This window comes from Calidris pugnax, unplaced genomic scaffold (genome assembly GCF_001431845.1).
Source record: "Calidris pugnax isolate Ruff unplaced genomic scaffold, ASM143184v1 scaffold41, whole genome shotgun sequence".
In the NCBI taxonomy this organism is placed as follows: domain Eukaryota; kingdom Metazoa; phylum Chordata; class Aves; order Charadriiformes; family Scolopacidae; genus Calidris; species Calidris pugnax.
Window position 1 is genome coordinate 6,311,977 of NW_015094509.1, and position 11,685 is coordinate 6,323,661.

An 11,685-nucleotide genomic window follows, 5' to 3' on the forward strand; every position below is an offset into this window, starting at 1 on the left:
TAGGATAAGCTGTGCCTCTGTTGGAGGAACTTCCATGTGGAGGGAACATCTCATGCAGAGCTTTATTTTGCTGTGACTGCATTGGATAGTGGAAGAAGATGCCATGGGGGAGTTGGTCCCTACAGAAGGAAAACCGCTAGATTGCAGCTAACGGCTTGATGAACTAACTTTGTATCTGAAGGAAGATGTCAGAGAGATCAAGATCTCTGCTGTTTGCTTATTTTTTTTGTACTAACAAAAGCACAAAAAGGTAAGAAAGAGTTGTGGGCCTGCGTGAATCAATCAATAAAAATTCATCCACATCTATCATTATCTAGAACAACAAAGTTTTATAATCTATGTATACATACATATAGGAATAGACAGATTGAAATACATATATGTCTCTTCTGTGTTTTTATATATGTACAGGAAAAGAGACACATATAATAGTTGATAATAATATCTTGGAAGAGTTTAATTTGCTTTGGGAGAGCAGAATTGTGAAATCACGGCTTAATGAATTTAGTGCAGGTTTTGCATTTTTTCTGAGTTTGGGCCAGAATATCAGCAGAGTATCAGTCAGTTCACTGTTCTTCTAGGTGGTAGTGTATATCTAACAGCTTGTAACGATGAAGTTCCACGACAGCAGTCAGTATTAGCTGCAGTGCTTATTGATCTTTCTGTATTGTGTACTGAGTTGTCTCCATTTCTGTGCTCCTCTCTGGGAAGATATCATATCATATCATCATATCATATCGTATCATAATCAGGGTTTTAAAAGCTTTTTGCAGCAAGTGTGCTTTCCAGCCCTTTCTTTGCACCTGTACTGCAGGACAGCTGCTGCTCCATGGGATGTCCAGCAGACATTCTCATGGTGGAAAAGGAGAGGGAGAACTAGTGCAGCTTCTTTGCAGATCACACTTCCCACTTCCCCTTGAAGTGAGACAAGGAAGAGGCAGGGGACGAGCCTTAGTCTTGTCCTGAAACGGAGCCTGGAGCATGCGCCTCCCCAGAGGATAGGGGTCAGCTGGCTGCTGGGTGTGCTGCTGAAGGCAGTGAAAACCTCATGTGAGAAACACCGACTCACATCTTAGAATTTAAAGAGGACCAAGTCACCGAAGCAAAGGTTAAAAAAATAATTTATTCATACGAAACAGCGCTGAATCGGGTGCACCAAAAATAGATGCACGATGATCTTTTAGCTTTCAGGTATTTTATACCTTTATCCCGGCCGCTTGAGTTTCTGTCTCCCTTCTCATTGGCTGAGAAGTTGGAGCTCACATTCTTCCCCACCGCTTGACCTATTACAGGTTTATTTTGCACTTTTTCCCATATAAGGCACACATACACCTATTTTACGAAATCATTATCCTAAACACGCCTTTGATTAGTTGATTATGCTACACATTATTTCAGAGTCTTTGCTACCATCTACTTGGCAGATTTACCAGACTGGTTTCTTTGGCCTTATTGATACTCCCCTCCCCTCTGGGTTTTTGTGTTGAAGGCCATGTTCTAGTCTGTTTCTCTTCACCTAGATAACACTCTGCGAACAAGGATCCCTTGACAGACCAAGGGCATTTCTGGGGATTAATTGGATACAGTTTATTAGACTCTAGTATTACTAAGGCTTCTTTGTTAGTACTATCACACTAACAATGATACATCAATTAGCTGAAGCAAAACTTAGCTTATTTCCCACACTAAGAACATCATCCCACTGCGTGGAACTGTGATTTTCTTGCTGTGCAAATTAGCATGGGAGAACCAAGACGCTGCATTGCAGTGATCTGAGGAGGAGCAGAGAGGTCTTGCGCTGGAGGTTTAGTCTATGCGCTTAGCGGCTGCCTTTTCTCTGCCAGAAATAGCAGTTTGATGGAGTTAGTGAAAGGGCTCCTGCCTGAGCAGGGACTCTGTGCTGTAGAAACCCATTGCCAGCAGGAGCACTGCTCTGCAAGTGAAGATGATGCCGAATTTGCCCCAGAAGACGAAATAGAAACTGCTCAGAGACTAAGTTTTCAAGTCCATAAGCAGGAGGTATTTATTAACAACGTGTTGGGGAACTCTCCAGGCCGCCCTGGACAAAGAGTTCCGTCGGTTAGCAATCAGCGCAGCTTTTTTATACAAGTTTGAGTGTAGGTTACATCATCTTTACATGCATATTCATATCTTTACATGCATATTCATATATAGGTGGAGTCTTCCATTTTGGGGAGTCGTCTGGTGGGAGTTCCGGTGCCTTCATCAGGGTGGGGGATCGTCTTGTGAGTCTTCCTCGGGTTAAACTTCTGAACTCTTCCTAATTTGGGTAGCTTCTTGGTGTACTTGGCAAGGTCGGAGTGACCTTGGTTCATCCTAAAATTGCTGAAGCTACTACTTCATGTTCTGGTGTTCTTTCCTATCAACTCGTTCTGTTCTCTCAAACAATTTATTACCTTTGTGATTTGGTAAGATCTAGCAAATGTAGCCTGACTGACCACAAACGGGGCCTGCAACTACTCAGAGCTATGACAAGTGACAAGAGGAGGAAGGCAGGAATGTAGGGAGTAGGCCTGAGACCATCCCAATGATGTCTTGAAGCAGCAAAACAGTGTTGTCGACCTTGCTGGGAGATAGGGGATTCAAAGAAGGAACCCAGCTTACATTTTAACTCCTTATTTCTCGAAGACTGCTTCCTTTTGAGCGGTTTCAAAGACTTGCACAGGGGTGTACCGAGGGAGAGTTAATGCGTTGTGGGGCTTGGCTTGGCATTGCCTGCTGGAGATTACCCTGCTCACAGAAGCCAGAAACTGCACAGTTTATGCTCCACTCCCAGTGTACTTACTGTCAGGTATCTCAGCTTGCCATTTCATTCTAGCAGTGGACCCGTCGCATTTCAGCTGTTCACACAACTTGGGACAACAGGTTCTTCTGACCAAGAGGGTTGTTTTTCTCCCCTAGATGCTCTGGATCTTACGCTGTAGTTTATCGTCTGCCTCTTAAATGCTGGCAAAGGCAGGGAAAAAGGAAAGGTCCCCAAACAGCAAGTGAGAAAAAAAGAGCAGGCCGGGAACAAAAGAATTGTTGCCAACATTAACCAAACATAAAATTAATTTTTAAAAAACACACAAAAGCAAAAATAGTGCTTAGAAACTCTATTGTGGAACTGAAGTCATACAGTCACCACAGGAACCAAAACGAATTTGATTTTTCTAATACGCAGAAGTCTCTTGTTTAGTACATGAATTGGGAAAAGAGACTCACTGCCTGCAAAATGAACAGGTGACGTCTTTGCCATTGAGAGTAAGCACAGAATGTGGCTCCCTACCTGGCAAAAACTAAAGGATTTTCGATTCACTTTACTAAAAAAAGGAAACATAAAAAAAAAATCATATCAAGTTCTTATTTCTAAGAAGAATTAATCAGTCTCTTCTCTGAGCTAATGCTTACAGAGGCGTTTGGTCTCACAAGGTAGTTAACAGATACTCCTTTGTTTTCATTTATAAACCTTATTTTCTAGGGCTTTAAATATATTAGAGTCATAATATGCCTTGGCCTTGGCCTGGAACAAATTTATACTAGTATGTCATATCTCCCTGTTTTATATTATTCTACCACAGCTTGTATTACAAGTTTAAAAATAAATGCTTTGGGATAAATATTTTTACTAAGAGTTTTAATCTAGACTTAATGTTTATCATAGAAGTGTAGTGAAAGGAATTTGCAAAAAGAAAGTCTCTGTTGGTGTAAGAGGTAGCACAAAAAAGTGACATTTTTTGTAAAGGTTTTAAGTATAAAAAAGATTTTTAGGCAAGTATTTTGCTTTCCATGCTGTCTTTTAACTGCTGCTGCTGATTAAAACCAAGGTTTATGAGAAACCTGAACTTTTTCTGGAATAGTCTAATAGCATATTAATTGCCCTTTAATCAACAAATGCAACCTGTTTTCATAGTTAGTTATTTTTTAATCCATTAAGCACCAAAGCATTTTGGAAGATGAGAATTTGAAGGGCGTCTTCCCAGCTGTTCTTGGAAGAAGTGTCTTCTGAGGATATGGGGTTCGATGAGAAATCATCCCCTGAGCTGCGGGACCTTCCCCCCTCCAGCCAGGGGTACAGACACGTATTTTGAAAGTTAAACACAGCTCTCGGTGCCCCCTTCTGAACATGAAGCTGCCCTGGGTCAGGAGTTTCTTGTTCAGTTTGATCTCGCTCCTGGAAAGCAACTTCCAAGGACTCAGTGGAATCAGTCGGTCTCTTATCAGCAATACCATTTCTTGTAGGAGAAATAAATCCTAACTTTTGATGTCTTGAATTCAAGCAAAGTTAGCAATCTGGCTGTTGTTGAAACTCTGTTACAGGTAGTGGTACTAACAGAAAATATTCTATCGTTCTAGTCAAAGAGTTAGAAATAGTTATATTCATTACAGCATGTATTCTTCATCAATTTAGAAAGATTATAGATTTGGAAGAACGGCAGAGATTCCATAAATAATGAAATAGGAAACTTAGGGTTCAGTCAGCTCACATAAATATCTCATTAAATCAGCTCACACCAAGGCTTTCCTTCAAGCCAAGATTAGGATCTGCTGTTACTTGAAAATTCCATTCAGGCTTTCTAGCTCAGCCAGCCTGTGCTTACAAGTGTGAAACTAAAAGCAGATAATCCTAGTAGGGAAGTAAATTAAATTTCACAAATATAAACCTTTAAATTGTAAATTTCACCATTTTCTTCTTCCTCTGCCTACTCTCAGAAATCAAATCAGTATTAGCAACAACCCAATACGCTTAATGCTGTATTAAAAATACAGGAGCTGGTTTGGGCATCACGAGATTATAAATTGTGCTATGTCTTTTTCTGACAGTGCTAGGAATTCTTGCTCCTGTCGCTGTGCTAGTGGCCGGCTACTGTTACAGCCGGGCTACTTGCCTGGTGTAGAGAAGGGCAGTCTCCCACCTCTTGACCTGCTCTGTCTTCTGACCACTCAAAGCAGAGGAGAATTCAATTGTTTGTTTGACAAAGCCTGAAAGAGAGGAGGCAATAATATTCTTCTATAATTCATCAGGTAGGAAACAATGGAAAGCTTTCAAACTGTCTCTCAAAATGAGATTTATCCCAAGCTTTTCTAAAGAAAAAAAATATTTAATTTTTTTCCAAGCCATTAGCGCTGAATTTTGGGTATAAACTAAATGGAAACAGAAGGGCTGCTGAGTGTTTCTGTTCTGGTTTAATGAGATCGGTTTAAAATCACTATATTATAGCTTATGTTTTCTGCTTTTTACTTTTAAACAAAGATATGAAGGAAAAAGGTTTATTCTCACTCAAACTTTGGTAACCTGGAAAAAGCATTCTTGTTAAGCTTCCTGCCATAGGTGAAATACCAGAAGTGCATTATTTCTGCCTTTGCAAAGTAAATTACAGTATGTTTGTACATTTGAGGTTTTATTATCAGTAATACCCGCTACGTTACGATTTCCAAATTTGGAAAGCAAAACCTATCTATCTGTAAGGTTGTGTCTTCTTTTCACTGTTAACAGGCACAAAAGGTGTTGATTTGCTGCGAGCCCAGCAGTCAGTGAAGGGTATTGCCCATCACCTCTGATACCAGTGACAGGGCATTGTAAACAAAACTGGAAGTATTTTGAATAGAAATGCAGATTCTAACGATTTTTCAGGAAACCTACAGCAGCTGTTCTGTTCAGCAATACGTAAATGAGGCCGCTCTAGTGTTTTTCTAATCAGCATGAAATCCATGAGTTTGGGGACAGTTCTCAGCACTGTAGGAGACAGCAGGGACACAGTGATGTTTGCAGTGACGAGCCTCTCACCTTTCTCAGGGCCAGCAAAGAGGCCAACTGCACACAAACTTCACAGATTAATATGTAAAGATCATAGAATCATAGAATTATAGAATTGCCCAGGCCGGAAGGGACCCCCAAAGGTCATCTAGTCCGACCCCCCGCAGTCAGCAGGGACACCCCCAACTAGACCAGGTTGCCCAGGGCCTCGTCGAGCCTCTCCTTGAATATCTCCAGGGAAGGGGCCTCAACCACCTCCCTGGGCAACCTGTTCCAGTGCTCCACCACCCTCACAGTGAAGAACCCTCTCCTAATCTCCAGTCTAAATCTGTTCCCCTCCAGCTTGAAGCCATTTCCCCTCGTCCTGTCACTGCAGGCCTTTCTAAACAGGTTCTCCCCAGCCTTCCTGTAGCTCCCTTCAGGTACTGGAAGGCTGCTATTAGGTCTCCCCGGAGCCTCCTCTTCTCCAGGCTGAACAACCCCAGCTCCCTCAGCCTGTCCTCGTAGCAGAGGTGCTCCATCCCCCTGATCATCCTTGTGGCCCTCCTCTGGACCCTCTCCATCAGGTCCATGTCCTTCTTATATTGAGGGCTCCAGACCTGCACACAATACTCCAGGTGAGGTCTCACCAGAGCAAAGTGGCAGAATCACCTCTCTGGACCTGCTGGCAACGCTTCTTTTGATGCAGCCCAGGATGGGATTGGCTCATTGATGATGAGAAACCTTTTTTTGTTTTTTTTTCAGCCAGATTTCTGAGCAAAAACTAAGCTGTTTGTAGCAGCCTCCGATTATTTTGTTTGTTTTGTACTGTGCGTGCATTTTTAGCTTAGCTCCATTAGCTTCCTAGTGTCCTGTTCAGCCAATCTAAACATAAGATGAAATACGACAGCTTTGTAAGTGACATTTACACATTTATAATTTAAAAAATGTAAAACAAGATATTGCCTTTGTAGTTCTTGTTTCTCAGTTGTTTTTGCTCTTGGGGGGGGGGGTGGATTTAAGTCTATGTTGCCTCCTCCATTTCCTGGGGCACGCAGGATATCCCAGCATATTTCTGCCAGGGACTCCAAGCTCCCACCATCACACGAGCCAGCACTGATGGAGGCAACTTGAGGGGATCACAAGTGTGCTCTTCATCTCAGAGGAGAATGTCTTGCTTCTACAGGTCTTCCAGATCCCATTACCTGATACAGGATAGACTGATGCAGACAGTGGCGGCGTTAAAAAGCCCAGAAGACCAGCTTGTAGCCCAGGTTCCCTCCATTCTCATCTTTTTGCTGTGAAGTCAGGTGGAGAAGGATCAGCAGTACTAAAGCATCTTCTCAGGGATGTGCTGCAGTGGACTAGGTAGGATGCCAAAAGGCATACCATGCAAAAAAAAAAAAAAAAAAAAAAAAAAAAAGTAGCAGTCTGTATATAAAGGTTGGTTTAAATAGAATTTAATGTTGTTAAGAAATTATTAGGTGTTTCTTCCTCATTTCCCATGGTGTGATTTCCTCTGTTCCTGTTCCTTGGTCTGACTCTCACAGATTGTGTTCTCTGCCTCTGTTTTGTATCACTGCCCCCCTCTAGGCTGCTTCTTCATCCTGAAACTCCTCGTTACTTTTTTTAACTTCCTTCATGTTGCCCAGTTGCCAACGAAGTGGTCTGCAGTGCTGGAGCAGAGAGTCCTTCTCTTCTTGAAGGAGGAGTTATGGAACAAACCTGCGTATTTCCTGCACCTCCAGAATGAAGGTACCAATTGACCAGTTGAGAGGAAACATGTATCCAGTATAAAACAGATGCTCTGAGATTTTTAGCTACTTCTAACAAACATCTATTGAGCACACGCAGGTGAAATCTTTCCAAGTCTCGTAACTCAGCCATATTTCAGCTCATTTTCATAGGAATGTTGAGACCATGCCTGACATCATGCCAGCTGAGCCTGCCAAACTGCTCCAAAGCACGGAGCAGGGATAGCTGGAATTTTCTGGCTACGTGGGTTTATTTAAGCATAAACAAATAAACATTTTTTTTCCCCTGCTCTTATTCCTGGACAACCAGTATTATTTAAACTGAAACTGCACAGAAAATAGACCAGACTATACTTGAGATGGTTAACATTTGACATTATAAGCATCAAAACAGAAATAAGAGACAATTAAAGTTCAGAGAATGGAAACGTTGGGCAAGTTAAATATTTTTTAAAGCACAGTTTCTAGTTCATTTACCTTTCCATCAAAATAACAACAGTGTGCATTTACGTTAAAAGGAATGTAAAGTACTGGTTTCTTACTCCTAAATAAGAAAGGTATGCAAACTATAAATAGCACTGTAGGCTCTTTCAGCTCTCTTCAGCACTGATTACAGCAAGCTGAGTAACTTTTGATGAAAAAAACCAATAATCAGAGCTTGCCAGTTTATAAAATTCAGATTTGAGAAGCATATTACTTTCACAGAAAGATCAATGTTTTAACAAACAGAAAGTATGACAAGGAAGATGTATTGTACATGGGTAAGAGACTTCATTAAGTAACAATGAGAGTTTAAAGATGTTCCTTTGGAAATACTAGAAATTCAGGCTGATCTTTGAGAAGGGGACTCCTGGGGTGACTGCATTTTTATGGGGTACAGGACATAGAGCCAGAGAGCTCCTGTGGAAACCTGCGTGCTCTCTGCTGGCTCATCTGCAGAGTTGTGGGGGTTCCCTGCCGTGCAGCCTGCTCGGGGTGCAGAGCTTCATGGGGGGTGTGTTACACCTCTCAAATTGATCTTCAGCAGAAATCCTGGATTAAAGATCGGTTTCTTCAAAGCCCTTTAGGTTCTGTCTCTCCCAAATGTTTCGAAATTATGTTCAGTTCTTGCCTTAAATAGGAAAGAATTCAAAGTATTTCAAAAGTTTAACTTGAGGAACTGGCAGATACTACACACAGCAGTATCAGTTACAGAAACAAAATTAAAAACATCCAAAGAACAATATGATAATCACATTACAAAAATAGAGAGGACCCAAAATACTCCAATAGCACTACATAAGCAAAATTTCAGAGGCAAATAACATAAAAATCAAATTCTCTACCTATTTCTTATTTAGGCAACTATGCTAATTTTTTAACAAATTGAAAGTACAACGAGAAAGATGTATCATACACAGGCAAGAGACTTAAGTTACAGTGAAAGTTTAAAGATTGTCTTTTGGAAACACTAGAAATTCAGTCCAATCTTTCTGTGAAGGTGATATGCTGTAAGTCACTGACCCATAGGCCTGCTAGCAACTTCCTTCTCACACAGTTTAACTCAAATCAGTCTTGAAATTTCATCAGCCACATCGTTTTCCCTAGGAAATATTGCAAGAAAAATAAGCAGCGTGCCCCCAGAGGTGTTTTTCTAACCTCAGTCTCTTTGTCCCTCCCCCAATTTTATTTTTTTTAAACACTAAGCAACACGTGTGAATTTAAGCGAGCTGGAACTAGAAACATGCCATGACAAATTGATACAAAGCTATGCAAAAGAGCTAGTATTAAACTCACTTTGAAAGAAATTGTTGGTTTTCCATTACATGACACACTGTTACTGGATAAAATCCTAATATGCAACTCTCCTTACGACCCCCATGCGTCTCCTCCGGTTTTATCCTTCAGCCATAATTTATAATAAGTGTTCATAAACCCATTTGATAATCATTTTACTAAATCATTGCCATGGCATACAACCTGTCACCTGGATCAGCAGTTTCCAATCCATACTCTGTCATACCTGTTACTTCTGTTCACAAGATTTAGCTGAGCACGCTTCTTGCTGATAATCTGTTAGAAAGGAACAATAAAAGCAGCTGTACAGATCCAGAGCCAAAATCTGTTTAGCTCTATGTCCCTATTATTTTTTTTCCCCCAAAAGCAGCCAAGAGCAAATGCCTACAGATGAATATAAAAGCAGAGAAAGTGATGCAGGGATACCTCCCTTGTCGACTTCTCCAGATTCCAGTGAAGTATAACATGATGAGTTGCTAGATAATCAGGCTAACAAGTGGCTTTATTGTTCTAAAATAAAAGCTCTTTTTGTGGTTAAAGCAGTAGGAAACTGAGCCTAGATATTCTTCTCTCCTTGGCTCAAATAACCATAACAAAATCTTGCAAATCACTTCAATGGGATTAAGTTTCTCTCTCCCCTTTCCTTCGTGACCTTTTGTTCCTTCACCGTCGTGCAGTCTGCTGCCCTTAGACTGTACCCATCAAAATCAGGGAAAGAAATCTGAATGAAGGAGGCACTTTTAAAGTTCTTTTCAAGCCGTGGTGGGTGTAGGGTGCAGTCCCCAGCACTCCTCCAGCAGCACAGCTCTGCTCTCCAGCCGGGGGACAGGGATGGACACAACTGGGAGGCTGAGCACTGGGGACAAGTTGGTCTGACACGGCTGAGACAAACATGGCTTGGAACTCCCCTGCAAAGAAAATCATCTCTGGTATATAATCTCTGAATATAATGAGAGATTTGAATTTTCTGTTGCGACACTGATCTATTTCTCAACAACAGATTTGTAAATGAGAATCACCCATAAGAAATAAGTCAGAAAACAGGCTGAGTTAAGCTATTCCAGTCATTCAGCTTGCTCTCAGTGCCTATCAGCTAGGTGTGAAATAGATGAAGCAAACAGCACGCTAACATTAATAAAGTATTCATTTTTTTTCAAATAGCTGGCATGTATTTCCACATCCTTCCAGTTGGGTAATCACAATCTTTGAATAATTTTACTGATGCGTTTCTCAAGCAAGCTTGGAAGAACATTTCACAGGTATTTTTAGAGGGCATTTTGCATTCAGTGCAGAATTTTTGCCATCAGAAAAGGCAGTTAGATTGATCTGACATGACAAATCATCTTGCTGCTACTCAACTATTTATTATTCAAGTCTTTATCATTAGTTACAGGCATTTTCTAACGCTCGGTATTAAGCTGCTGCCCTGGCCTTCCCTCTGTTTGTAAAGACATACACTGTTTGAAAGACCAGGAAAAAGCAAATACTGCTCCTCATCCATCTCAGCAATAACCACTAATGACTCCACCGTGGCTTCAGCATCTTCTCTAAGTGCTTCATGGTACATTTCTTATCAGGCTGCTTTGAAACCTCTAGCTTCTTTCCACATGATACTCGTGACAGAGATGATCTGATAATCTAATTTTCAGAAACACTACCCTCCGGTCTTTATTTTTTAAAAGACAACATATCAATATGTATGACAGGTACAAACAAAACCCAGTAAAATACTCACTCATCAGTAGGTTTGTAATTGAAAAAAAAACAACCATAGTTTAAGGTCAACACCACTCAGTTTGTATAGAAACTCTTTGGTGGGAAGGAGGAAGAGAAGATCTGAAAAGCCCAGAAGCCCTTCACTGTGAATGCAAATAGCTCCATCCCCCATCTAACACAGAAATAATACATCGAGGAGACTATTAAGTCAGCAAAAGAGTGATTATAAAAGCTGAAAATTCTTCTAGTGCTCAGTATGCACAGGGCAGGACTATGTTATTGGGGGTTTTTTAGCCTAAAATTTGGAGAAGTTTCATGGAGTGAGATGTAGTCCAGCACAGACCATCATGACTGGCTGCAAACAAGCCTGCTTCCACAAATAGTCACATCTATTCTGGTCCTTTATGGAGGCCCTTCAGATCCTACCATTAATTTTCTTACATGGTTAAAACACCACGATTCTTATGTCCCCAGAAGAGGTTGAAGTGTCACGACACGATACATTTCATATTTTATAGAAATAACTGCAAAGGTTCGCTTTGCAAAAGGCAGCAGTAAGCAAATACTGTGCTATTATCTGGATTCAGACAAAAATAACTTACTTTGTCCACGTATCTTCCCTTCTGATCAAAAAAGTTGAGAAGAAAAAGGAGAACCACGAAATAGGAAATAAAGTACAGCTTAACACGGGGGGGGGGGGGG